Source organism: Pezoporus flaviventris, unplaced genomic scaffold, assembly GCF_033815535.1.
Source record: "Pezoporus flaviventris isolate CSIRO_AGI_PZ_B2104156 unplaced genomic scaffold, CSIRO_AGI_Pfla_v1 ptg000001l, whole genome shotgun sequence".
In the NCBI taxonomy this organism is placed as follows: domain Eukaryota; kingdom Metazoa; phylum Chordata; class Aves; order Psittaciformes; family Psittacidae; genus Pezoporus; species Pezoporus flaviventris.
In genome coordinates this window covers 38,087,204-38,111,392 of record NW_026892549.1, presented here as the reverse complement: position 1 = coordinate 38,111,392, position 24,189 = coordinate 38,087,204, and the positions used below count along the sequence as shown (strand labels likewise).

The window sequence follows — 24,189 nt, the reverse complement described above, 5'->3', positions numbered from 1 at the left end:
GTATTTGAGAAATACCAGTATCTATTACTAATTTAGTTGCTTACTGGTAGGAATTCCAATTAGTTAATCTCTGTGCCTCAAATGCACTCTAAGGCAAGTAAAATTCATTTGTACAGGTGGTGTGCTCATCTTTGTGAGGTACAGGTGTTTTCCTATCAGAATTTTGCTGCCCTACCTTTTCCCCCCATATCCTCCTGAAAATCTCTAATGTTAACTTCAATATGTATACAATTCTCTGTCTAGCATCTTTTTTATACTTCTAAGATGCCCAGCCCTTTAATCTCCACATCCAGAAGCTTCAACAGCTATGTAACTTCTTTATGTTTGATTTTCATTAGCAAGAACTCCAGTTAGTAGATCAAAAGCCCTCTGAATTACTACCCAAACTTAATTGTTTTGATGAAGGAATTTAATAGGCAAGCATAAAAAAGTAGATTTTCTTAACTTTTTTTTTTTTTTTAGCAATTTTGTTTCAGTAGTAGAATAATAATGAGACTTTTTGTTCAATTATGATTAGATTTTTTATCATTTTTGTTGAGTATGATTTTGAGGAACAGAAGCTGCAAGACAAATATTTTGGCTCAAGAAGCTCATGTGAGTTCAAGGTCTTCTTTACTACTAAAAATTTACAAAAACGGTAGTTATTGAAGCCATGAAAACTAATAAAAATCATGCTGGGCTTACAAACAACTACAATAATACACATTTTTAAAATAAATAGGCTCTTTTTTATTTCCATCTGAATTACGTAATATTCTCAGCAAGGCAGATGTTTTTTAAATGCGAAGAGTGCTGGGAAGAGGAGTTGGGAGAGAATATTCCCCCATCCTCAGCATTTTTAAGGTAAAATTCTCATTGTTATGACTACCCTTTATGGCTGGACTAAGATCAAATAAATTTAACGTAGCTTATTATTCCTTACTAAACTTCAGCTCTTCAGTCCTACAATAACAGATTTTATTAACAATTGTGAGAGGAAAAAAACGAGGTTTAGAATGTTTAAAATCTAGAAGTTAAAAGAAAAATAATAAAAATGTGCTACTTTTCCATACACGCAGTCATGGGTTGAATTATGGTGCTTTTTCCTCTTAGGTTTGCTTTTCATCTCTATTAATATTACATTTGGGAAATCATTTGGTAGCTATTTTTTGTGTCAAATGCCCAGGTCATATAAATTAGCTACACTGACTTCACTGATGTCGTATGGATTTATATCCCCATGGAATGGAAAGCATATACATGTAACACAGCACAGCATAAAAGCTTTCTCAGCAGAGATGATCTATCTGCAGGGGAATTTCAAAGTACTTATTATCTTGGACCAAGGACTCAAAAGTTGGTAGAAGCTTTACCATCATCTTCTCTGGAGCTCATGGGAATATTCACACTACCCAATTTTAGGCTACTGGCTAGCTCAGATCAGATGATTAAAAGAAATTTAGAAAAGGTAAAGTTGATTTCTTTATGGTCCAGATCTTATTTAACAGAAAAGAAGGGACTATGTTCTGTTAAGCTCTTTTTTTGAAATTCAAATTATGTTTATACCTTAGGGAAAAGACTAACTAGAGGCTAATATGGCTTGCAAGAGCTTCTGATGATTAACCTACTTTGTTTTGCTCTCACCACACTGCATTGGCTAATCATCATCTTTTAGCAATGTCTTCAACAATTAGATAAAACAGCATTTCACTCTTTTCTATATTTAGAAGATGCTATGCAAACTAATATTATTTTTCCTTCACTTTCCATTATACTTGCCATATGCACCGTGTATAGTAGAATTAATGTAAGGAAAAAAATTATTTTCTATCCTTGACTAGATACAGACAAGTTAATTCTTTTTTATCTTTACTTTCCCTCTAGGCCCAGTGCCCATTACTGTTGAATGAGATTCTATGGGTTTCTCACTGGCAATGAACAGAATTTAAAATTCAGTCAGGAATTTTCCCACTTAGAATCTGTTTTATCACTGATGTTTTCCTGACACATTAGACACTGACTGGGAAGTCTGGTAAAGAGAAGGCATTCTTGACAGTGTCGTGGTTTAAACCCAGTCAGGTAATTCGTTCGCTCACCCCCCCCTACTTGCCCTCCCCCTACTCCCGGAGGGACGGAGAGGAGAATCGAAAAGAATGCAACTCCCACGGGTTGAGATAAGAACAGTTTAGTAACTAAGGTATAACACAAATCACTACTGCTACCACCAATGATAATAATGATAAAGGAAATAACAAGGGAACAGAATACAACACCTCACCACCCGCTGACCGATAACTCACCCCCCAAGCCCGACCAAGCTCCGACCGATACCTCCTCCAACCCTGCAGTCTCCCAGCCCTTCCGGCTAACTCCCAGTTACATCCTGGGCATGACGTGCTGTGGTATGGAATAGCTCTTTGGTCAGTTTGGGTCAGGTGTCCTGTCTCTGCTTCCTCCCAGCTTCCCCTCCTCCCTGGCAGAGCATGAGGCTCACAAAGTCCTTGGCCAAACCAAAACATCTCTATCAGTTCTGTTCCCAGGCAGAAAGTCAAAACACAGCACTGCACCAGCTACCAAGGAGGAGAAACATGACTGCTACTGCTGAACCCAGGACAGACAGTCTTGAATATACTGGCCAGAATGAGTCAGTTACTATGGCAGTTTTGTGAGGCAGTCTTGAGTATGTGTGATGTTTACATGGTGTGTGTATTTCAGCTCATGAACCAATTATACTAAAGATGGGAGAACTATTTGATCATCAGTTATTATATATTGGGTTTCCAATGGTGGATATTTGGGGGGGGGAATAGTTTTCCAGGTTCATTTCTAGGCCTTCCAGCTACAACCCTGCAGCCACAGCACAATTAGAGATACCTAATCTGACTGTTCTTCCTTCCATATATTTCAGGGACTTGAACTTTGGTCTTCAGCTTTTCAAGACAATATTTCAGAGATGTTTTTAATAACTGGTGTTAGAATGGTTTTTCAAGTGACGTGTGAATTCACAATGGCCAGTTCCACTATATGTGCAGTGTATTTGCAATTCACAGAAGAATGTGACAAAGGGACTTTAATTGTTTAAAGTTTTCCTGTGTCCTGAGATTCTCTTACAAAACTTCTAGTATTTTTGTAAGAAAAAAACACTAGCTGATTCTTACAAAACTGTGCATACTTGAACTGTAATGTCGTAAGTGCTATTTTTCCGAGTATTCAAATGTATATTCTTTAACACTTATGTAAAAAGGCTGTATGTAAGGGAGGAACAGACAGCTGTGCTTACTAGTATGTCTTACTGTACCAGGTTTTTCTGGTAGGAAAATAAGCCAGCTTATTATTAGGTAGAAATATTATTAAGTGGAAATAAATTTGGACATCCCTGAGAAAGCATTTTACAGCAAAATAAAGACAAGAAATTTATAAAATTGTTTACATATAACTAGAAAATGACAAAGGTTTTTTTTTTGCAAAGGAATGCCATCGCAATACCAGTGTCATTTCCTTGAGAGAAGGTACTTATCTATGCACAATACCAGGCCAGGGACAGCCTTTAGTACCTCAACAAAGGAACCAATGATGATGGAGTACAGAAAATGAATAGTTTAGAAAAATGTTAGGTTTAGGTACACGTACAATGCTAGTTTGAACAGCAGATACGTTTTCCATTCAACTACATGCCGAATTCTACAAGAATACCTAATTCTTGTTATTCATGGGACCATCAAGGTAAAGAAATAATCTTCCCTAGACTTCAGACAATTACCTAATTACATTGCCAAGAGCAGTTGCTCTTTTTTCCATCTTCCTGTACATCATCAAACAAAAATACCTCTCTCTCCCTAGAGATACTTTGTTACTAAACAAACTTAAATACTTACTGAAAACACACAAATCCTTGAAAACTGTTATGTGGCATAGGAAGAGAGCAAAAGGTATCCAACATGTCCTGTGTCTAGAGTAGAAGGGATGTTACTTGTTAAAAGTGCTCAAGTGACTGAGAGAGAGACCATGCCACATGTGATAAAAGGAGGCAAATGAAAATCAAGAGCTCCTGCCTGTCAGATTCCGTGGTAGCAACTTCTCCTAACTGTGATTATTGATTAACCTTGAGCATGTAACCACCATGCTCTAGTTGCAGACCGTAAGGTACCTCTTAACCACTCAAAGTATTACTGCACTGCACCCAGCAGCAGTATGTGCATCTTAGCCAGGCACATAGGCCTCTCAGACCTACCTGTGCTTAAATATCTGCTTTATTTACACTGCCTCTAGATGTCCAGTGCTAGGAGAAGTAGAAATGTCAACTGAATAAGTAAAACAAGGATATATTTGCGACCGCAAAGACTGGATAGTTTTGGACATCTTTTTGCTTATGAGAATGTCACCACATCTAAGAGAAGATGTGCATCTCAGGAGCATTTAGTGACAAAAAAAAAACCCAAACAACAACAAAAAAAAACCATGCAGAATTCATGTGCAATATTCTTTTTTAATACTGCTTCTCCCAGAGTTCAATGCCACCTTTTTTAACGTTTCCTAAGTCCATACATTTCAGAAACTATGTATTTAAAGGTCTCTTTCCCAGAACTGCAATAATAGAGGATTTTGTTAGCCACATTTAGGGATTTTAAATTATTGCTGCAGAAACTCCTATATTATAGTGCACAAAAGAAAAGAGAAAACAGTTTTCCCCCAGAGCAGATTCTCAGTGTATATTACATGATTCATAGGGAGAACAATCATGTAAATGAACTATATTTTTCTGTTTGAAAATATTTAAAACTAGATTTATTTCCAAATTAAGAAAGTGTTATTGAATTCGAAGAAAAAAACTCTCACCAGCAAAAACACTATGTGAAAACTAAGCACACAGTGTATATTATGAATGTGAGCAACTTGTATTTGAAAAGATAAAAATGTGGTGGGGTTTTCTTTTAAGAAAGAAACTATGATGAGTTGCTGTAAAAGAGACAAGAATGGTCTTCTAATGTGACATACTGAATACCTTATGACCTTATGATTTTTTAATTTCTACACAGACTATGTACTAAGAAAAACTATCAATTTTCTTTTTAATCCATCCATTCTACTTCAGTTTATTTGGATTTCATTTCTCATGCCTGCTAGGTCTCATTCGTTTAGTACAAACCCACTTTTCCACCTCCTGCCCAGTTTCATGCTCCTTGGCTATGGTGGTAGCGTGGCATGTATTTTTCTAAGGAGCTCCTATCCTGATCCTGGACCACACATGCTGGAGGTAGCAGATCAGCAGATATGTCAACTAGCTTTGCCTGCAGTATATTGTCCTGGAATGGGACAGAGGCACCAGCATTGCATTTCCGTTGGAAAAATAATACTACCTGTGGAGAGGTTTGTTTGTGCCACCTCCTTTCCAGCCATGGATTCTTTCCATGCAGAAGGATGTTACTACCTTGCTGTCACTGACTTCACTGGCCAGATTTGCGTAACAAAGGAGACTGGAGTGCTGGATTTGAGTCTAGCCTTTTAAGCTGTGCCAATTCTATTTTAAAATTACATGCTTACCAATGGAAATAATGTAAAGCAACCTATTCACTAGCAGCTCCATTTTTATCCTGCCCCTGACCTCTCATGTCCTCCTGTGTACTCTGACTGTAGCTGGAGTAACTTTGTACTTGACAGTTCAAACACTGACTGCACCTGCTGCAGGAAAGAACTTTAGGGGGGATGCACAATCTATGTGGGAGTCCATAATGCAAATGGCCAGGTCACGCTGAACTTTCTGTGCAATGCCTGCTGGAAGAAACTACATTTCAGGTCACCAGAATCCTGCATATTTGTTTTGTCTTTACTCATACAGTAAAGTAAGTAAATGTAATATAGCGCTCTCAGTACTTTTGATGGGTTTATCATATGTGATTAATGACTAGAAAAGTTTTCAGCTCAATTCTCAGGTGAAAGAGACAACCCAAACAAGCATACTTTAAAGCTGGCAGTGGCCACAGTGACGGGTTTTTAGCTAGCTAGTGTACCAAAGTTACAACTATGCTTGTTTTAGTCCTCCTTGTTGAGGAGCAAACTGTCAGAAATTCTCTCTTGTGTTGAGAAGCACTTAGTTTCTATGTCCCACTGTACACGCTGACTTTTTGGTATTTCATTCCATTCTGTGAAACAAGGATTCCGTTTTACAAAGGTAAGACACAGACTTTAGCAGCAAATCCAGAGTATGATTTATGGGTTCTGTAGGCATTATGTGTAAAAAACCAAAGATTAGTAAATGCTAGGTCTAATTCACCAGTGCAGTCTGTGACCCAATAATCAAGTTGTGATCTGTTGAGCCTAAGTTGTCCTTGGCCATACCCTCATACCCTCTAACCATATAGCAGTTTTCCCACCATTTCAAGCTATAAAGACTAGTTCCCTAGGGTATTTTGAATCTCTTGATATTTTTATTTTGAATTTTATGATCATATAGTATCAATATGGTGAAACTGAGCTATGACATTTCCCAGGATGGCCTGACTCTGTCAAGCCTTGTCCTCCCTAACCATATATCTCTATTGAGAATGAGACACAAGGCAGTTACTGCCTGAATCCGAGAACTACTTGTATGACATCTGCCTTCACCTGATATGATTTCAGCTCTTGCATGAGGGTATCCTCATGCTACATTTACAGAATCTAAGCTTACATGGTCTGGGAGCTTCTATCTGCTCTTTTTCCCTTAACTTCCCTGGCACAGATCACAGCTGGTGTGTACCCAAATACAGATTTATCACTGAACTTCAAAATTTCACGTACTGTCCATAAAACTATTGCAGCAGCAAGGTAACAACAGCGTTATCAGCTCTTTGTTGCTATAAATGTTTAATTGGCTTGATATAAAAATATTTTTAAGACAAACAGAAAAAGCAAACCAAGAATTTGACTTAAAACATAAACAATTCAAAGTCATTATTGGACTGATTCTGACATAGTTTAGAATTAAGAAAAAATTAAACAGACATGTTCACTATGTATTATGAAATACTGAAAAAGAGAACATGTAGCATCCTTCTTAACGTACTCTATAATGAGTAAAAGGAGTAATTGGTACTGGCTGTGACCAGTTCATTGCCAGCCTCAGCCATTACTGTTTGAAGTTGTATTTTAGGCTGAATGCTGACTCTCATGTCTGTGGAGAAACTTTCTGTTCACCCTAATTAAACTGGATAATGCAATTCATGAACTGTTTCTGGATCAGTGCTCTTCTTACTTTAATGGAAATCAGTGAAAAATAAATAGGCTTCCACAGGAGGAAATAAAAGTACAAACTCAATCTCAGAAAAACAGCCCATGAAGATCTGTCAAAAGTAGAACACATTGGTGACCTGCAGCCTTTCCTAGGCCTAGTGCACAATACTTGCCTTGGAAATGCTAATGGACAGATGGTACTATTTCAAGCTGCTTTGAAATGGGTTATCAAATCCGGCTGCTAGCACACAGCCATGTAAGCTAGAGTTTTAAAATAAGTTATCAAATCTTGGCACTGATGCATCACCAAATAACCAGAGGCTTTACGATAATGCTGTGGAATGACCAAACCAAATCTCAGTAGAAAGGGGAACCAGAACAGTTCTGTGACTGCAATTACAACAGAAATGGCTGCAGTTCGACCAGTGCAGGAAATCCCCTGTCTCTGACAACATCTTTTCCAACATATTTTGCTGTTCAGAGCTCCCTTGCAAACTGAAAGATACAGTAGTGCCTACTGAGAAACAGAAATGCAGCACTGACTTAAAATTCTCCTATCCCTGCTCCAGTTTCTTTCCCTTTACCTGTGAAGAGGGAGCTTTCAGTGAACCAGTGCAGAGGGAGGTTTTAATAATTTGTGTTTCCCCTGTGGCCTAAAGCATTCCTCCTTTAACACTGTGAATAATCTGGAGAGGCATCACCTGGGTAGTAGCATGTGATGCATTGCTACTAAAGAAAACCAAGCGGGATTTTGGACAGTGAAGCAATTGAGTTGCTTTCCAGGTTTTAATGATCTTCTTTTCAGATGTAAGGCTGTTCTGTATTTTTTTGTCAGAGGGTCTGTAGGTCTTTTTAACTATTGCTACATGATGCAATAAAGGTGGTTTCTACATTCCATCATGTGATGTAATTTGGAGTAAAATATTAATTGGTTTTGTTGTGAACCAACATTTCCACTACCTCATAGTTGATGTGATAAGACCACTTTGTCACCTGGGCAGCTAGAAGATCCCAAACTTTGTGACTGTATTCCAGACCTGTACTGAAAAAAATCTGCTCAAATTCTCGCTTCAAAATTCTGCAAGAATCTTTCATAAACAGACTGAATATTTCTCTGTGAGTTATTTAATATGTGTACTTCATAACTGTCTAGGATGTTTAATGATAATGCTCAGGTTTACATGGAGACTTTAGCAAATTATATACTAGCAGCAAAATCCTTTCAGTCCTGCGGGTGCAGCAAGGTGGATGCTGACTACAATCATGTGTCAAGGGCACAAGAACTATACTCATCATTGTAAGCAGCTGGCAGCGAAGAGGGCCAGGCCCCTATATGTAGCTTCAAAGACTAACCAGAAGACATCCTTAAAAAAGCACTAATCATCAGGTCTCAGATTCGCAGTTCCAACTCTATCCCTTGCTGCCTTTGTCAGGCCCAACTGCTTTCCCCAAGCTGTTTTTCTTCTGTACTCTTTTTCCTGCCTTCTGAGCCTCAATGAAATTAAAATGTCTCAAGACATTAACTGCAAAGGTATAATTGGTTTTCCATGATGTGAAATGAATTCACCTGCAACATGGAATGTTTAGAGGACAAAAAAAACCAAAACAACACCACAGCAAATGGTCAAATTATCTGTTAAGACTTTAAAACCAGTAATTAGATCTCAGTATTTTATATGGCAACACGTTTCTTCAATAGTTGCAAAATTTTCATTTCTTATTAACTGAGATTACATCAGCTTGAGTTAGCTCGTACCTCTTCTCTGTGGTAGTATTATCTGTTGCCATCTAAGTACTTCTCCTGACAAAAGAGGAAGGACCTACTGTTAGAGTTGAATAGTAGGGAATTAAGAAGGTCCCAGGAAAAACTTTTTTAGTTTTGATGATAACACGCAGGTATAACAATGATGAAGGGATTTCCTACATGAGGATAAGACTTGCCTTGCATGAAGAACTGCACCAGAGTATGCCTAAAATAGGTATCTACGATTCTGAATGTGTTTGACCTGAAATTAGAGGCTTCTTTTAGCATGAATCTAACAATTTAGTCGGAGTCTAATCTCAGGAGTCATTATGTACCTTAGTTATGTCACCTCAAAATGATCACTTAAATATTTACAACACATTTTAACATGGCAAATGCAAACAAAACCCTGTGAAATTAAAAAAAAAAAACCTCACCAAACCAAACCCAAAACCAAAAAGCCATTAGAGCTAGATTACAGATTCCTTACCAGTGGGTAACTGATTTTCCCAGGACGAAGTGAGAGAGTACTTAGTATATATACCTAAATGTCAGACTCCAGGAAAAGTTCCCTGAAGTTATTCACCTTCGAGTGTAATAAAAAAGGCATTTGAATTCTGAAGTAGCTGCTGCTTACAAATTTGGCTTTATTTCATTGCAATAAATTCCAGAAGCCATGCAGAATATAGGTCCCTAAACTCTTACTCATCTCTGCCCTTATATTTGTCATCCTTGTACCAGAAATATTAGAGCCATCTCAAATTCTGCATCTTAATCTGACTAAATAATTTTCATGTAGATTTTACCTCCCAGAAGTCTGTTTATGATCTTCAAAGCTATTTCAGCTTGTCCTGTATCTTTGATCATATCGTTTGAAGATATATCCTATCACAACTGTAAAAAGAAACCAACATTTAGAGAACACCTTCAGGTAATTCAGAATCCTAAACTGACATAAGCATAATTACTTGGAGAAATACAGATCAAACCAGGGAGCCAGTCATCTTGTTCCTCTGTCAAGGGAAGACTTTGCAAAGGAAAGAGCCCTTTGTGACATTTCACTAGTACCAATTAACCATGTGGTGTCATCTTTCCATGCTGGCACACAGAGGCTGCAGATTCTGGAGAATCAGAAAGAAGATCAAAGACATTCTTGCAGAGATCCTAAATTATATCCTATGTCCTGCATACTTGTACTTCTTTTTATTCTGCTGGTAAGTCTGAACAAGATTTCTGTGGCTCGGGAAAGACTCAGTGGAAAAGCTACACACCATTAGCTTGCAGTACTTATAACACAGTATTTATTTCAACGGGAACATACTGTATGTCATTCCTGTTGTACCCTCTGCCCTGTGCCTGCATCTTTGTTCCCTGAATCGGCAGTGTGCTGTGGCCTACAAGGCTATTTCCATCTACAACAGTATGGGTTTTTTTGCCATGAAAGAGACAGAGAATGGCTGTGGTGGCAGTTTGCTTTACTCTAACAGCCAGGTACTCTCTCCTTTTACAAACCACAAATTTGTGTTTTGTAAATGGGAAGAGAGAATGAAATAGTAAGCTGTGGGCCTCACTGTGGCCACATCAGCACAGTCTCAGCAATAACATAACCAAAACATGAATACCTGAATTGCAACTAGTAAAACCAGAGTACCCCTCCGAAGCTGGCAAGAAAACAGTACTGGAGCATACTCGGAGTTGCTGCTTTGTCCCTATATTTTTATAGGAATTCTATTTTCCTGCCAACTGAAACTCACTGAGGCACAAATTATTCGCTAGTTGTGAAGGGGAGTCACATTATTTAAGATCCATCCCTGACCATTTATGCTAGGTTGTTGGAAGTAGTTTTATTTATGATCTTTCACTATTTGTTCTATCTACCGTATATCACACAACGCATCATAAAGTTCTGATGTAGTCATGATTCAGTGCCATTAACAGCTGCACAAACAATACAAACTGTAGATCTTCAGTTTCTAAATTTCAGTTTTATGTTCAAGACCCAGAATATCTTGAGTTTGGTCTGTAAGTCATCCTGCCAAATGCCTTTTCTTCTTTGTGCAATATCTGCAGCTGATTCCTGTAGTAACTTCTAACATTAAAAATGAGACACTTCTGAAATATTTTCAAACTTGATGCCAAAGTGATTTATGCAATTAGTCTGACATAAGCCAGTAGTGAAAAACCTTTGCAGTGCTGATTCTTGAAGATGCTAGAAAGTTCCAGCTCTCTCTAAATTCAGTTAATCAAAATTATATTACCTATATACACATCTAGATAGGAATGAGAGGAATACCTAATATCTTCTTTACTGAGGGACAGTACTAAAAAATATTTTACATTGATGCTAGCAAAGGCAAAGAGACTTAAAATACTCTTGCAAATCAAATTTATTTCTCCCTACCTTAACATTTGAACCAGTATATTTTTATCTCAGCAATTCATTTTGTTTCTGTGATGCACTGAAAACAAAGACTCAACTGTAACCAGTAATGAAGTTTTTGTGTGAACTAAAGCCAAACACAACTATTTTTACAAAATCAAGTGACAGGAAAGGACATCAATATGTAGAGAGAAGTAGTGGAAAGTCCTTCAGATAAGATTCTAAATTGAAATGTCTCCTGATGGAATGACTATTCATAGATAAATAATGAGTATCCACATAGTGCTCTGTAGAATTTCAGAAATATTTCATGCCCTTTGGTGTGCAAACAATAATTTAAAGAAAAAAGGTGATTGTATTATTTTTGTTCCAAACAGATAGCTTGGGTTTTATGCATGCTTTTTGAATAAGGAATTCTAAGGATTTGAAATATATGCACACGCAAAAGAATCCATCTGAAAGTACTGCTCCTTGGATTTTACATCTCCAGTCACACAGCCATTTAAACCCTCTTACTCTGTCAGATATTTCATCTGTCTCACAGAGATTGCACACCACTACCTTTCCTTTTAAGCCTGTTAGTACAAAGTATCCTTCAGCAGGGTGAGGATGGTATTTAGCACTTTCCCTCTTACCATGAATTAAACCTAAGGTGGCTTCTCTCATCACCAGCAAACCTCCACCACACCCTGAAAAGGAGATATCACAGATAAATCATAGTAGGTCCACATACCTTAATTCATAAATATGGTAACTTGCAGCACATCATTATCAGTACCATCAAATATTTCCTGAAAGGATAACTATAATGTTTGAATTAAGACTGTGTATTTGCTAACTCAACAAACTTGTATTTAAAATTAAAGGCAGATTAATTAGAAGAAGGTATCCTTTTATCATGTTCAATGACAGGCATAAGTAATTTCCTTTAATGCACAATAAGACATGAAAATCAAATGTAAAAGTACAACTCTGAAGTTTGCATACAAATGCTGCTCAAAAAGTATTTCTAGATATTTCCAGCAACTCACTTCATTTCCTTTCCAAAATTTGGCAATTAATTCCTTTGACAGATGTTCTTTTTTACTTTGTTCTTTGTCAAAAACTCCCCAAATCTACTCTGAGTTTTCTCTTAGAAGTAAAAAACACCTTTTTCCTGATAGAAGCAGCGTGAAAAGTTATACAGATATTGTAAGTTCTAGACTTGGGATTTGTTCATCTTTGTCACTTGACAGTGAATCCTACCCTCAGAAGCAGCTGCTGAGCAGAACATGGCTGCATGCTAAACGAGTAGTTTGAAAAATGAAAGTGTCTCCCCGAAACAACTCAGTCCATCTCCGCACATTTACTAGTGTTGCACAGATACTCATTGAGTATTTGTTAACAGACAAAAGCTAATTTATTGGAATCTTTTGAAGAGGGTTCTAACTGACCATCCCGGCCTATGCATGATTGTTTCTGTCAACCACCTTAAACTATGCACAAACCATCTCCTAATATCTTAATTACATACAAAACACTGTCTTGTGTTACCGTTCCTGCATCTCCAGGAAAATGCTGCAGAAATTGTTTGGGGGACACCTTCAGACTGACAGATTGTCTACCCAGGGCATTAATTAACAACCTTAAGTATTAATACAGTGTCTACCAAGTGCCTTATGCACAGCAGGGGCTGCTTTTGGGAGTCTCCAGAAGTGTCTGAAATCCCCACTTGTACACCTCCTGCAACGATTAGTCAAATGTTTTGCTGCGAAGACAGCTGGGTGTTCGGTGAATTCCTTTGTCTTTCTCTGGGCTCATGTCTACAGAGACTAATTGGGAAGTTCCTGGACCAGTGTGGGAATTTGATGACTGCGCTGCGCAGGCGAACAGGAATGGCCCTGATACTCAGCTACACAATTATAACCACAGTACAAACCTGAATTTCATTCTTATATCAGAATTATAACTCAAATTCCATATATCTTGCACTACAAGATAGTATAGAAAAGTTTTGGCAAATACACAGTGAATAAAACATACAACAGATGCTCCATCAAATAGAATTCTAATTCAGGAGTCTGACTTGGACATACTGAACATTAGGGATGATAGGTTTGTATGTACACTGGGGTTTTGGTAATACAAGTCAAGTACAAGGCTTAAAAAGGTCTATAATATTTGCTGTCCGTATAGGAAAGAAAGGCAAACTGAAAACTGACATTTTCTACTGAGAGGTTGCCATGAAACTGGCTACGTGGCAGTCATTTCAGGTATCTAAGCCACCTCACCATGGCTTTCTTGATTTTGTGTGGTAGCACAGTTGAACACCCTTTCAAAGCCTTACTTCAATATTCTCTCTTGGGAGCACAGAGTAGAGAGAGAATGCAGTTAATGCTGATAAGGATGCTATTAGAGGAGTCTGTAAGATCACAAACCTAATAAACACTATAGCAAAGAAGAGAATAAACTTCCAACCCCCCCCCCCCCCCCCCCAGCACATTTGGTATCCTAAATTCCACAGAACATGCATAGACAATAGTTTTGTTGCACATCTAATGTTGAAAAAACTTAGGAGCTTCATCCAGTATTAGATGAAATTGAGGGGGTCCTGTATTCTCAAGTAGACAAAATGCTTGCAACTAGAAATCAAATTGGAACCATGAAATGTAGCTTTAAAGTGAATCATATTAGAAAGTCATAGGTTATGAAGAGGTCACTGTAATCTTGTTATCAAGGCATTTATTTACTAACTCTTTAATCCTAAGTACTTGATGTAGCTACTTTGTTTTTTCACATAGTTCTTCCTGCAACAGTGAGAACAATCACTTGTCTTTTGTTCAGAACGTGGTTTTGGTGAGGTAATTCTGTTTAGTCTTGCTAGAAATGAGCTGTCTCCATGCTTTTGATGGGCAAACATGTTTTGATCTGACATTCTTATTAACTCAACACTGTCTCCTCGAGATGAAATGATGACTATTGACAGTAGCCTGTGTGCTCTTCCTGTATTGCAATTTCCCCTTCAGGCATATTAGCAGCAGTACATGCTTGGTTCTCTTATGAGCTCTCCTTAACAGTTTGTTCCTCTACTACATTATTACATTAACTTATGAGTAAGTGTTGTCTCTACCCCATTTGTTAATGCACACAACTCCTTTAAGAGCTGCAAGTCTGTTAGAACACGAACTCCAGCCGCTACCAAACTGAAATAGACCAAAAACTTCTCTAAAATATCTTCCTGTTGGTGAAAGTTAATAGCATTATCTTTTAAACCTAGCAAGGAAAATCAGCTATTTCTGGGAAGAAACCATACGTTTCTATAACACGCTGAATCCATTTTCACTAGCCAGAGCAGAGCATTATTTTTTTCCAAGATTTTTTGCATCTCAGCATGTTTTTCTATTAGGAAAAAATGCACCACTAAAGCAACTAAATTCCAAATACTAATATTTTGGCTAAGAGGCTCTTTATTGTTCTGAGTTCCAGAATCTGTTATTATTTTTACTGGTCAGAAAGGACAACGACTAGATGTTAACTGCAACCTTCTCTTTAGACTCACTACCCCCACTGAAACTTGTGGGAAGTTAACAGATAAGTGGACAAATCCTATGGGAAAAAAAAAAAAAAAAGTTGGAGGGGAAAAAGATCCACTCAGAATTTGAAAAAGGGGAAAGAATAAAGAAAATCAACTACAGTTGTTCAAGCAGTTGCTGCTCTTTTCTTGAGACCTTTATATGAAATGTCATAGACTAAGCCTCTCCCATTTCGTTCTTCTCACGCCTTCTGCAGTGGGTTATGAATACCACCCATTCATAGTAAGTCCTGCACCAAGATCCTATACGCCCAAGTCAGCAGTTTTATCTGTGATCTGTCAACCACATCAGCTTCCAGGGTGAAAGAGGCCAGTGCAACTTTGCAGCCATGGGCACTCTTCCAAACACTGCCCTGCTAGAAGACACACTCCCTCACATGGCAAGGCAGACTCACAGCATTTCTGATTCACATAATGGAATTCCTGAATCCCACATGTGGTGAAAGCTAACAGATACCCATGCTGTTGTGAGAGCCAGTGTTCGAGTTCAACGCACGGAAGAACGATGAGAATTTAACTTTTCTGTAAGGTCACAATATCCACAAGTACGGATTATGCCTCATATGCACTTATGGGGCAAGAGTTTCATACACACTACTGACTCAATGTCATTGTAAAGGAGGTCAGCCTCTTACTGCTTTCATTTGCAGCAGAACATTTGCAGCTCACCTGAAAAACATTCCTTATATTCATTCTAATATACGAAATGAAACGCAAGCAGCATTGCAGGCTTCTGAAGATGACTGTGCTGGCTGAAGTGTAGAGCATTTCACCTCCTGATAATGAGACCCAGAGTGCCTTGAGAAGAGAACAGCTAGGGAGCTAGCAGGTTGGGGATTTTACTGTGTTGCTTCTCGCTGCCACATTCCTAGCTGGACAGATGGCAACCATGTTGTCAGTCTCAGCAGATGCAAGGACTTACTTCAGTATTCAGGGAAACCAAACTGCTCGCATTTGCATTAGAATTGATTCCTCCAGTTCCAGATTTTAGGCATGCTGGTAGAGTGTGACAGTTCATTCAGTGGATAAACAGCATACCGCTATCATCAGATTAGTGCCTTTGAAAGAACGTAAAATTCACTATGGAGAAAATAAAACGTTGGTGTTCTTAAGTTTCCACAGACACTCAGCTCATAATTCACACAGATTAGGGGGATTTTTAAAATTCCAAAATACAGCAATTTTTACGTTCTGCAAAAGGCCATGGAAGATGTGTTACAGAATGCTTGAAACTGCTATAAACGGTATGAACCAGTTCCAAGGTTTTGCTTCTGTGGCAAAGACAAACCTGTTGGTATATTCCAGTGTTCCAAATCTTTCTGCAGATTGTTTGCATAATTTGCTTTCTGCCATTACACTGGTGTGATACGTAGCTTTCAGTTCCCTTTCATTTCTTCAGTTGTACATGCACCTCAGTGTGCTGCCTCTCTTTTATTTGGTCTTTCGTATTTATTTTCTCTCTTGTGATTTACGTTGCACAGTATTCTGGTAGAGCTATGAATTTCCATTTGTTCTGTCAGGTGAAGACTGACTGTACTATCTTTCTTTGTTCAGTCCTCCCACTGATTCATCCCCAAACTGCAGAAACAGCGGGTTTCATATGTATTCAGATATCTTCTTGTCTAAACTATCAATATAAATGTGTTATATTTAGCTGATAAAGCCAGTAATTAATTCTAGTTTGAACTGCAACTTAGCTACATTTAACACTGAGCTAAAGTTTAAATAAAGAGGAATCAGATTTTCTATTTCATTAGAAATTAGCTACTTTGAAAATCAACTACTTAAATTTTTCAGGTCCGAAATGGAAAACAAGGCATTCTGAAATATTTAATTGAATGAATCCTTATCCCCACCAAAATCCTCTGGGTTTAATCAAATAATTTTCTATCAGTAAAGTCAAAAGGATTTTGATCCTCTTTATGACTTCACAATGTTCATTCAAAAAAGCTGTTTCAAAACAAAGAATATACAGTATTTTGTTTGTCCCTTTTTAAATGTCAGATTAGGACATATTCCTAGTTGTAGTAGTTAAATCCTAAACTGAAATTTCAGGAAGCATCAGTTTGGGGTTTTATAAACAATATTTTGCAAGTATCTATTGACTGAGAGATTTTGATAATGATGAGCATATAATATCTTCCTGAAAAATATTTTGACAAAAAGCTTTTAATCAGCTCTGTTGAGAACCCAAATGATTAAGATGTTGCTTAAAACACAGCTAAGCTAGACCAGGCTCATAGTCTGTATCAAGAGGGGAGAAAGCATCCTTACTGAGACAAGGACAATTTCTTTAGCATTCTTGTTTTTTTTCTCTAGCGTTCAGGCTATGCAAGCAACCGCGCCAAAAAGAAACTTCAGAAATACTTTTTGGCATTCCACTGTAGAAGAGATGAGAGTCAGGCTGTGTCATGACCACCTAACTAGGTCACCTTTATGACTGCTCACATGAGGCTGTCAGCTGACAGAAGCTGTTTTTCTCCTCTTGCCTCCAGGAAGCAAAAATCAGAACAAGATTATTTTTTTCCTAATTAATAACCATTTAAAAAAAACAAAAGAGAAGGCTCCTGAATCACAGGCAAATATCCACAGGTTAAAGTTATGACTTAATGGTTTTCATTTTATGACGTTTTTCCATTTTGTACTGTAAAAACCAAGACCTTTCTCTAGATTAAGCAAATTAGGGTGTTCTGATAATTTTGGAACAAGTTATAAATTGTGTAAGGGCTGTGTACACTTTTGATGCTTATTTCAAATACTAAATTGGCAGAAAGGCTGTTTCCCCATTGGACTTCTGCTTTCCAAGAGACTTTAACATAGCAAGAAACCTCACCGTAGTCTTAATGGTAGGCTACGGTTATTAGTAATGTTGTGAACTCTGTAAAGGGATTGAACAAATACATGTTTTTACAATGCTGGGTCATAGCCTCTCCAAGACAGTGCAGTATTGAACTCTATTCTCAGCTATCTTTTCAAACTTTGACATTTCTTTCAACAAAGTTTAGCTCATTTAAGGGGGAAAGTAGCTCATCCATAGTGTATCAGGAAGCTCTGACACAATCATAATGATGATAGCAGACAGTGTCTTATTTGCATCCACGCAGACATTTTCTGTCCTTGTAGTGATAGTTTAAATCTAGTTTGAATCGAATCATTACAGCACACTACTGTGACTACTGCCTTGAAATGATTTTGGTATGAGACAGAATAAGCCACCTATTAGAATATACACTTCCTTGAAAAAGTAGGAAGTATTTTCATGTTGGACCACTTAGCAAGTGAGGACCCATGCTCCAGTGAATGGCTGCACCCTCTACAGCCTCCCATGACAGCATCATAAAAAAATTATAATAATTGTGTACCAAGTATGAGCTCATGCTATTTTAAACTCTGCAAGAGCATAGTTTCAAGTTTTCTGTTTCATCCAGTTCTCCAGGTTTTGATATATTATTTATTGAGAAAATTCTCATTTCTGTAATGTGGGAATTCAGAGTATGTTTTCTGCCCTGTTCTTGCTGCTGCGGCATCATAATAAAAGACAGATTCAAGTTTTAAGGAAGTTGAACTGAAATTGTAGAGCTAATAGACATGAGCTCTGCACAAGCAGCAAACAGTCTCCCATAAACAACAGGATTCTGCCACTACTTCAAATTTTGTCTCTCATTTCTGAGTGGCCAGGTTATGGGAAAATGGGAAGTTTGTGTACCACAGCCAATATTAAATATTAATAGTATCACTCTTGTTTGTTTGTTTGTTTGTTGTGTTACTCAGTCATTTAACAGTCTTGTGAATGTTGTCGCCATCTGTAGAGGGGTTAAGAAATGTCACTCTAGTATTTATCTGTATGGGGAAGAGCCAACAGCAGGAGTTCTGCAGAGGCATATTGGATCTCTGTGGGAACAAGAGCATCAGGGTTAGGAGTTGGATAAAACAGGAACAAAACCAAGAGGGTTACTGGTGTCACACTTTTTCTACTGGAGTACTCAAGTTACACAGGCTGTGATCACAGGCACCTGTACCCTACAAAAAAGAAATATTACCAAAAAAACAGCAAAAGTTCAGCACTTCTACAAATCATGTTGGACACGTGCTGTACTTATGAAAACAATTACTTGTAATTACATTAAAACACCCTTATTGCAAACCAGTCATACTTATGTATTATTTACTTTTAAAAGCTAAGCATTATTTTACTTTTTTTTTTTTTTAAACTCCCTCTCCAGATTTCTTGTAGGCCCCTTTAGGTACTGGAAGGCTGCTATGAGGTCTCCCTGGAGCCTTCTCTTCTCCAGGCTGAGCAAGCGCAACTCTCTCAGCCTGTTTTCATAGGAGAGGTGCTCAAGCTCCTTGATCATCCTCATGGCCCTCCTCTGGACTTGCTCCAACAGCTCCATGTTGTTCTTACATTGGGGGCACCAGAACTGAATGCAGTACTGCAGGTGCGGTCTCAGGAGAGCAGAGAGGGAAAATCACCTCCTTTGACCTGCTAGTGTTAATGTATTTGTCTCAACAGCTGCCACAGTAGTATTTTTAATACGCTCTATAATACGTTCTTTAGCTTTTAGTAGTGGCATTATACTCTATAATGTACACTAGTCATTTACAACAGAGATTAACCCACAATACATATTATGGATTTACTTTGGGACTGTTCCTCTTGTAATTACTTTAATGCTCTTTTGTCAATGCCTGAGTTTATTCTTTTATTTCTCAATTTTTGTTATTCTTTTCTACAATTCCTTCTGATTTCTGTATCCCTTTTGATGCCTTTTTTTATGAACTTAAAAAGTTTGTAGAGAGACAGATTATAAGAACTCCATCATCTGCAGCTTACTAGAAATCCTGACCTGAAATATTGAGTATCTGTTATCTGAGCACTCATTCTGCCTAGAGAATAGGTTAGGAGCTCTGTATGAGTAAAAATGTTTTCATCTGATCCATATATGGCATATTCAGTCGGAAGTTATTTATAGATACGCTGTGCTGTTTCCATTTTCTGCCCCTTTATCTCTTTCTCAACATTAGAATTGCTTTCTGCCTCTTTCTGAATGTGAACATTTCTGTCATTGTAATCCTTCTAGTCTGATCCATTATTGTTCTACCTCCTTTATTTAACAAAAATCACTAATTTAACTTCATACATTTGGGCAAAAGGGAGAAACATGACAGAAATTGATTCAGTTGCTCTCACATCAGAAAAAGGACAGCTAGGTGTGTTTCAGTTCTACCTACGCCAGTAAGAAGTTGAATTCACTGTGAACTTCCCATGTGTATGGGAAATATGGGATAGCTTCATGTCAGTTAACAGCAGATCACCTCATCTGCCCTTCTTCCTTTTGTTTGTCAAGACAAGATGCTGCAATTCAGCTGCAGATGTAGAGTCACCTGTATAAGATTTGAGCACAGTCCCTCACTGAGGTGTGATTCCCATTGCTCCCTCTACTCATGGCCAGCTCTGCATCACTGGGCTAGCATTTGCACAGCCAGGCAATTGAACAATATATATCATGGATTAATCCATGGATAATAAACATAACCTAGCAAAAAAAAAAAAAACAAACAAAAAAAACAAACAAAAAAACAAACAAAAACCCACCAACAAACGAACCAAACAATTTTTGGCTGACTCAGTCAGACTCACTGCACTGCCACGCAAATCTGGGAAGAGAAGGTACAATCACCTCGCTCAGCAGCTGCCCACACATATCTAAAGCAGCCATTTAGTTGTAGAGTCAGCCAGGCTGCAGCCCTGCTCAGCCTGGAAGCCGATGGGAGGTAAAATATGCTGTTGCTGGAACTAGAAGGTCAAGGCTGCCCTTTTCACAAGCTGAGGTGTCTCCATGTTAACTCACGATGGCATCTGACATGCATGGAAGAGTTATCTGGACTACACACATCAAAAAAACAATTTCCAACACAATACTGCAAGGGTTGTGTCCGTCCGTCCCCCCCCTTTTCTTATTTTGCTCTTCACCTAGATAAAAGTAATGAGCACCCCTTACTCGGGTCAATGGAGACAGACATAGCAACATTAGATAAAAAGAAAATCTGTTCCAAAGGATTGAAAATGTAAGAGAAAGGGGTAGAGACATAGTACTTAGTTCATCACTACAGTAACACAAATGGTTTCAGTAAAACTACATGGGGAAAGGAATTTTGCTCTGAGTTCTTGAAACAATGGAAAAAGAAATGAGCGTCTGGAGGTTGAAACTACTTGGTTTCGAGGAGCCCTCGAGATGTCATGCCAGCCCTGTGAGCAGCACGCTGTGCATCACTTTTGATAATAGAAAGCCTGTTTTTAAAGTGAATAAAATACTCAATGACTGTATTTACTAATTTCCTTCCTAACAATAAATAATCTTTGGTGGAGCCCAAATTTTTCAGAGGGCTGGAAAGTGATGACAATATTCAGTGCATTAGTTTAATCAAATAATCATAAACATTTTATGATTTGCAGCTGTATTCTTTCAAAAAAGCTGTACACAACTTTTCCAGCACACTATGTTGTCAGAAATAAAAAGAAACCCACTTGATCTTGGCCAGATCAAAATGTACTCTTGGCAATGGAAACTGAAAGCTGCAGCATGTTTGGCATCATTCGTATGTGTTGGCTTATGGAACATTTCTGTAGCTGTGATATAAGCATTTCAAACAAAGATAGTATGTTTCCTTAGTTCTCCTGGAATGTTGATGTTAAATCATCCATACTACAAGCATCGATGTTCAAAGATTGCACATCCTGTTACGCACTTCTTTTGGCAAAAGAACAAAGATAAAGCTAAATATGGTGGTACAATGGTGTAACTTAGGAGAAATAGTGCCAGACTAAGTCTATTTTTTGGAACAAAAAAGCAATTTGTAGTCAGAACAAAACGTTAATATCTAGGTAACCAGATGGATAAAAGGATCAGAAAAATAAGGAATATTAAGGAATGGTAATGTAATGTTATGCGTGGGGGAAACATTTCAGAATGCGATTGTATGGAGTACTACTAGATACCAATTTGGCTAGCAGGAACAGAAACAAATAAATTTTTAACCTTGTGAAATATTTGAGCATTTTAATTAATTATTTACATTTTATAGTGTTATTTTCAAGTTATAAGGCCCATAATCATAAATCTTTAAAACTTTAATTAATAGTATTTTTTAAATTCTAGTGTGCATTTAAATGGTTCCTTACATTCACAGAAGCACAAATACCAGATTTTGCTGTCAGTCATAACTGCATTCCAGTTGCAACAAGGTTCTTAAAAGTAAAGCTACATCATGCTTTCTTACCATAATCGGCTTAAAATTAATTCAAATATTACATAGAGAGCATGGATTCTTTTTCACCATAACAGAGTTTAAGATTCCATATGAGTACACAGGTTTCAGGGGAGAAAAAAGTTCAAAATCATGTAAATTTTTCATTAATGACAAAATTAAATAAACATTCTCTACCATAAATAACATTTTTTCTACTGTTCATACATTATTCATCAATAACGGACCCATATTAGAACTCCTACAATTAAAGAAATTTCAGGATTTGCTCATACATATTTTGAAATTAATTAGTAATTCTGTTCTTTTTAGCACCCGTTGTCAAAATTAATTACAGAAAATGCATTAACAAGAACTGTGTATTAAAATTCATGGGAGTGACTAAAGGATTTCCCAAATTAGTGTCTTAAACATAGTATTAGCTTATTTCTACTTTAATACTGGAATATATGCAGTTTGTGTCAATTAGAGGGCTGATTCAGTCCCAAATTACTGACTATTCTGAAGCACAGAAAAATCAAGTGTTGTAGGCCTTTTCATGATGTTCTATTGGATTCTGTTCCATCAGCTTGGATTCCTAACACATATCCTACAAGGATTTCTTCAAAGATTTCCTGGCTCAATGAAAGTTAATGGGTATTGTCATTTTTGGGGGAGCCAAGGGGAAAAAATCCTTGATAGCATGGAAATTGTAGAAAGATGTACAGTAGAAAAATTAAGACCTTATCACTCACCCCACTGAGAAGAGACAAATGTAGACAATGACAAAAAGTAGAAACCCGCACTGATGTTCTAAGTTGCTATAAACTGATAAGGTTTTTGCACGAGATGTGGACCTACCAGCTAGACAGAGATGGCACGCTCTCTCTTAATTTGCGTAATATATCTGTACAGAGAAGACAGGGTAAAGCTGAACCTTAACAAGCCAGAGATCAGCACAGTGAGAAGTACAGGCTTGAAAAGAAACAAAAATTTGCAACATCTTAATCAGTGAAAGTGCTTGTCCAGGACCTGGGTGAATTCTGTAGCCTTGAGACCACCTATGATGCTTCATACTCAAACCTAAAATCAGGTTATGAAATGCAGCTACAGCTGCCTAGGAGAATATATGACATATGTGATTTAAACTTATGTTTATCCTCACAGACTTGCATAATTCCCCTTGCAACAGAAAGCAATAAACAATCTGACGAAAAAAAAAAAACAAACAACAAAACAAGAAAAAAGCTATCACTGAATGTGGCATTTCTAAAAACACGGTAGGATTTGTTAAAGACACAGGCATTTGAAAAAAGTCTCACCTCTTGTTCTTGGTGCGATTTACTTAGACCGAAATGGCATGTTAAAACTTCACAAAAGAGAAAAAAAAACAACAAACTATTGTAGAAGCGGGAAGAGGCGGGGCCTGCTTCACACCTCTAGCCAGCAGCCCCGTTCTCAAGATAAATGGGGAGAAAAGTAACCTAAAGCTAAGAGTCCATAGGAATCTCCTACATTTTTTTGTTCTAAGTGCTTTTGCACAGGTTTTCATACTCCGAAATGCAAAGTTCCGTTCAAAATATGCTTAAGCACCTTTACTGATGCAACTTTTGGGTTCGATGCACCTACAGTTTTCATTATTGAAACAATTTGGTATGATTCCCCATTCCTGGTGATGCTCAAGGCCGGGTTGGACAGAGTCTTGGGTGACATGGTTTAGGGAGAGGTGTCCCTGCCCGTGGTATGGAGGTTGGAACTAGATGATCTTAAGGTCCATTTCAACCCTAACTATTCTATGATTCTATGATTTGGTTTTCAAACTGCAAACACTTAGTGTTATATATTTCTTAACAACCTGACTGAAAGATAATAAAAATGTAGAAGGCTCTTTCCAGTGACAAAAAATGGGTGCGCTTCTTGATGTTTACAAGACTCCCTAGTACATTTATGCATATATTTATATTTTTACAATTATTACTGTATTCCATTTTGACATAATGAAATATTTTCTCTATCAACACATTGCTTAGGATAAAACAGTGCATCCAACTCATCTTT

At 37.6% G+C, this 24,189-nt stretch overlaps 1 protein-coding gene across 10 annotated transcripts in view; it reads right to left on the bottom strand.

The window, feature by feature from the left end:
• The window catches only part of B3GALT1 (beta-1,3-galactosyltransferase 1), a 209,745-nt gene that overhangs the window by 119,870 nt on the left and 65,686 nt on the right, over window positions 1-24,189 (bottom strand). The window lies entirely within an intron of this gene.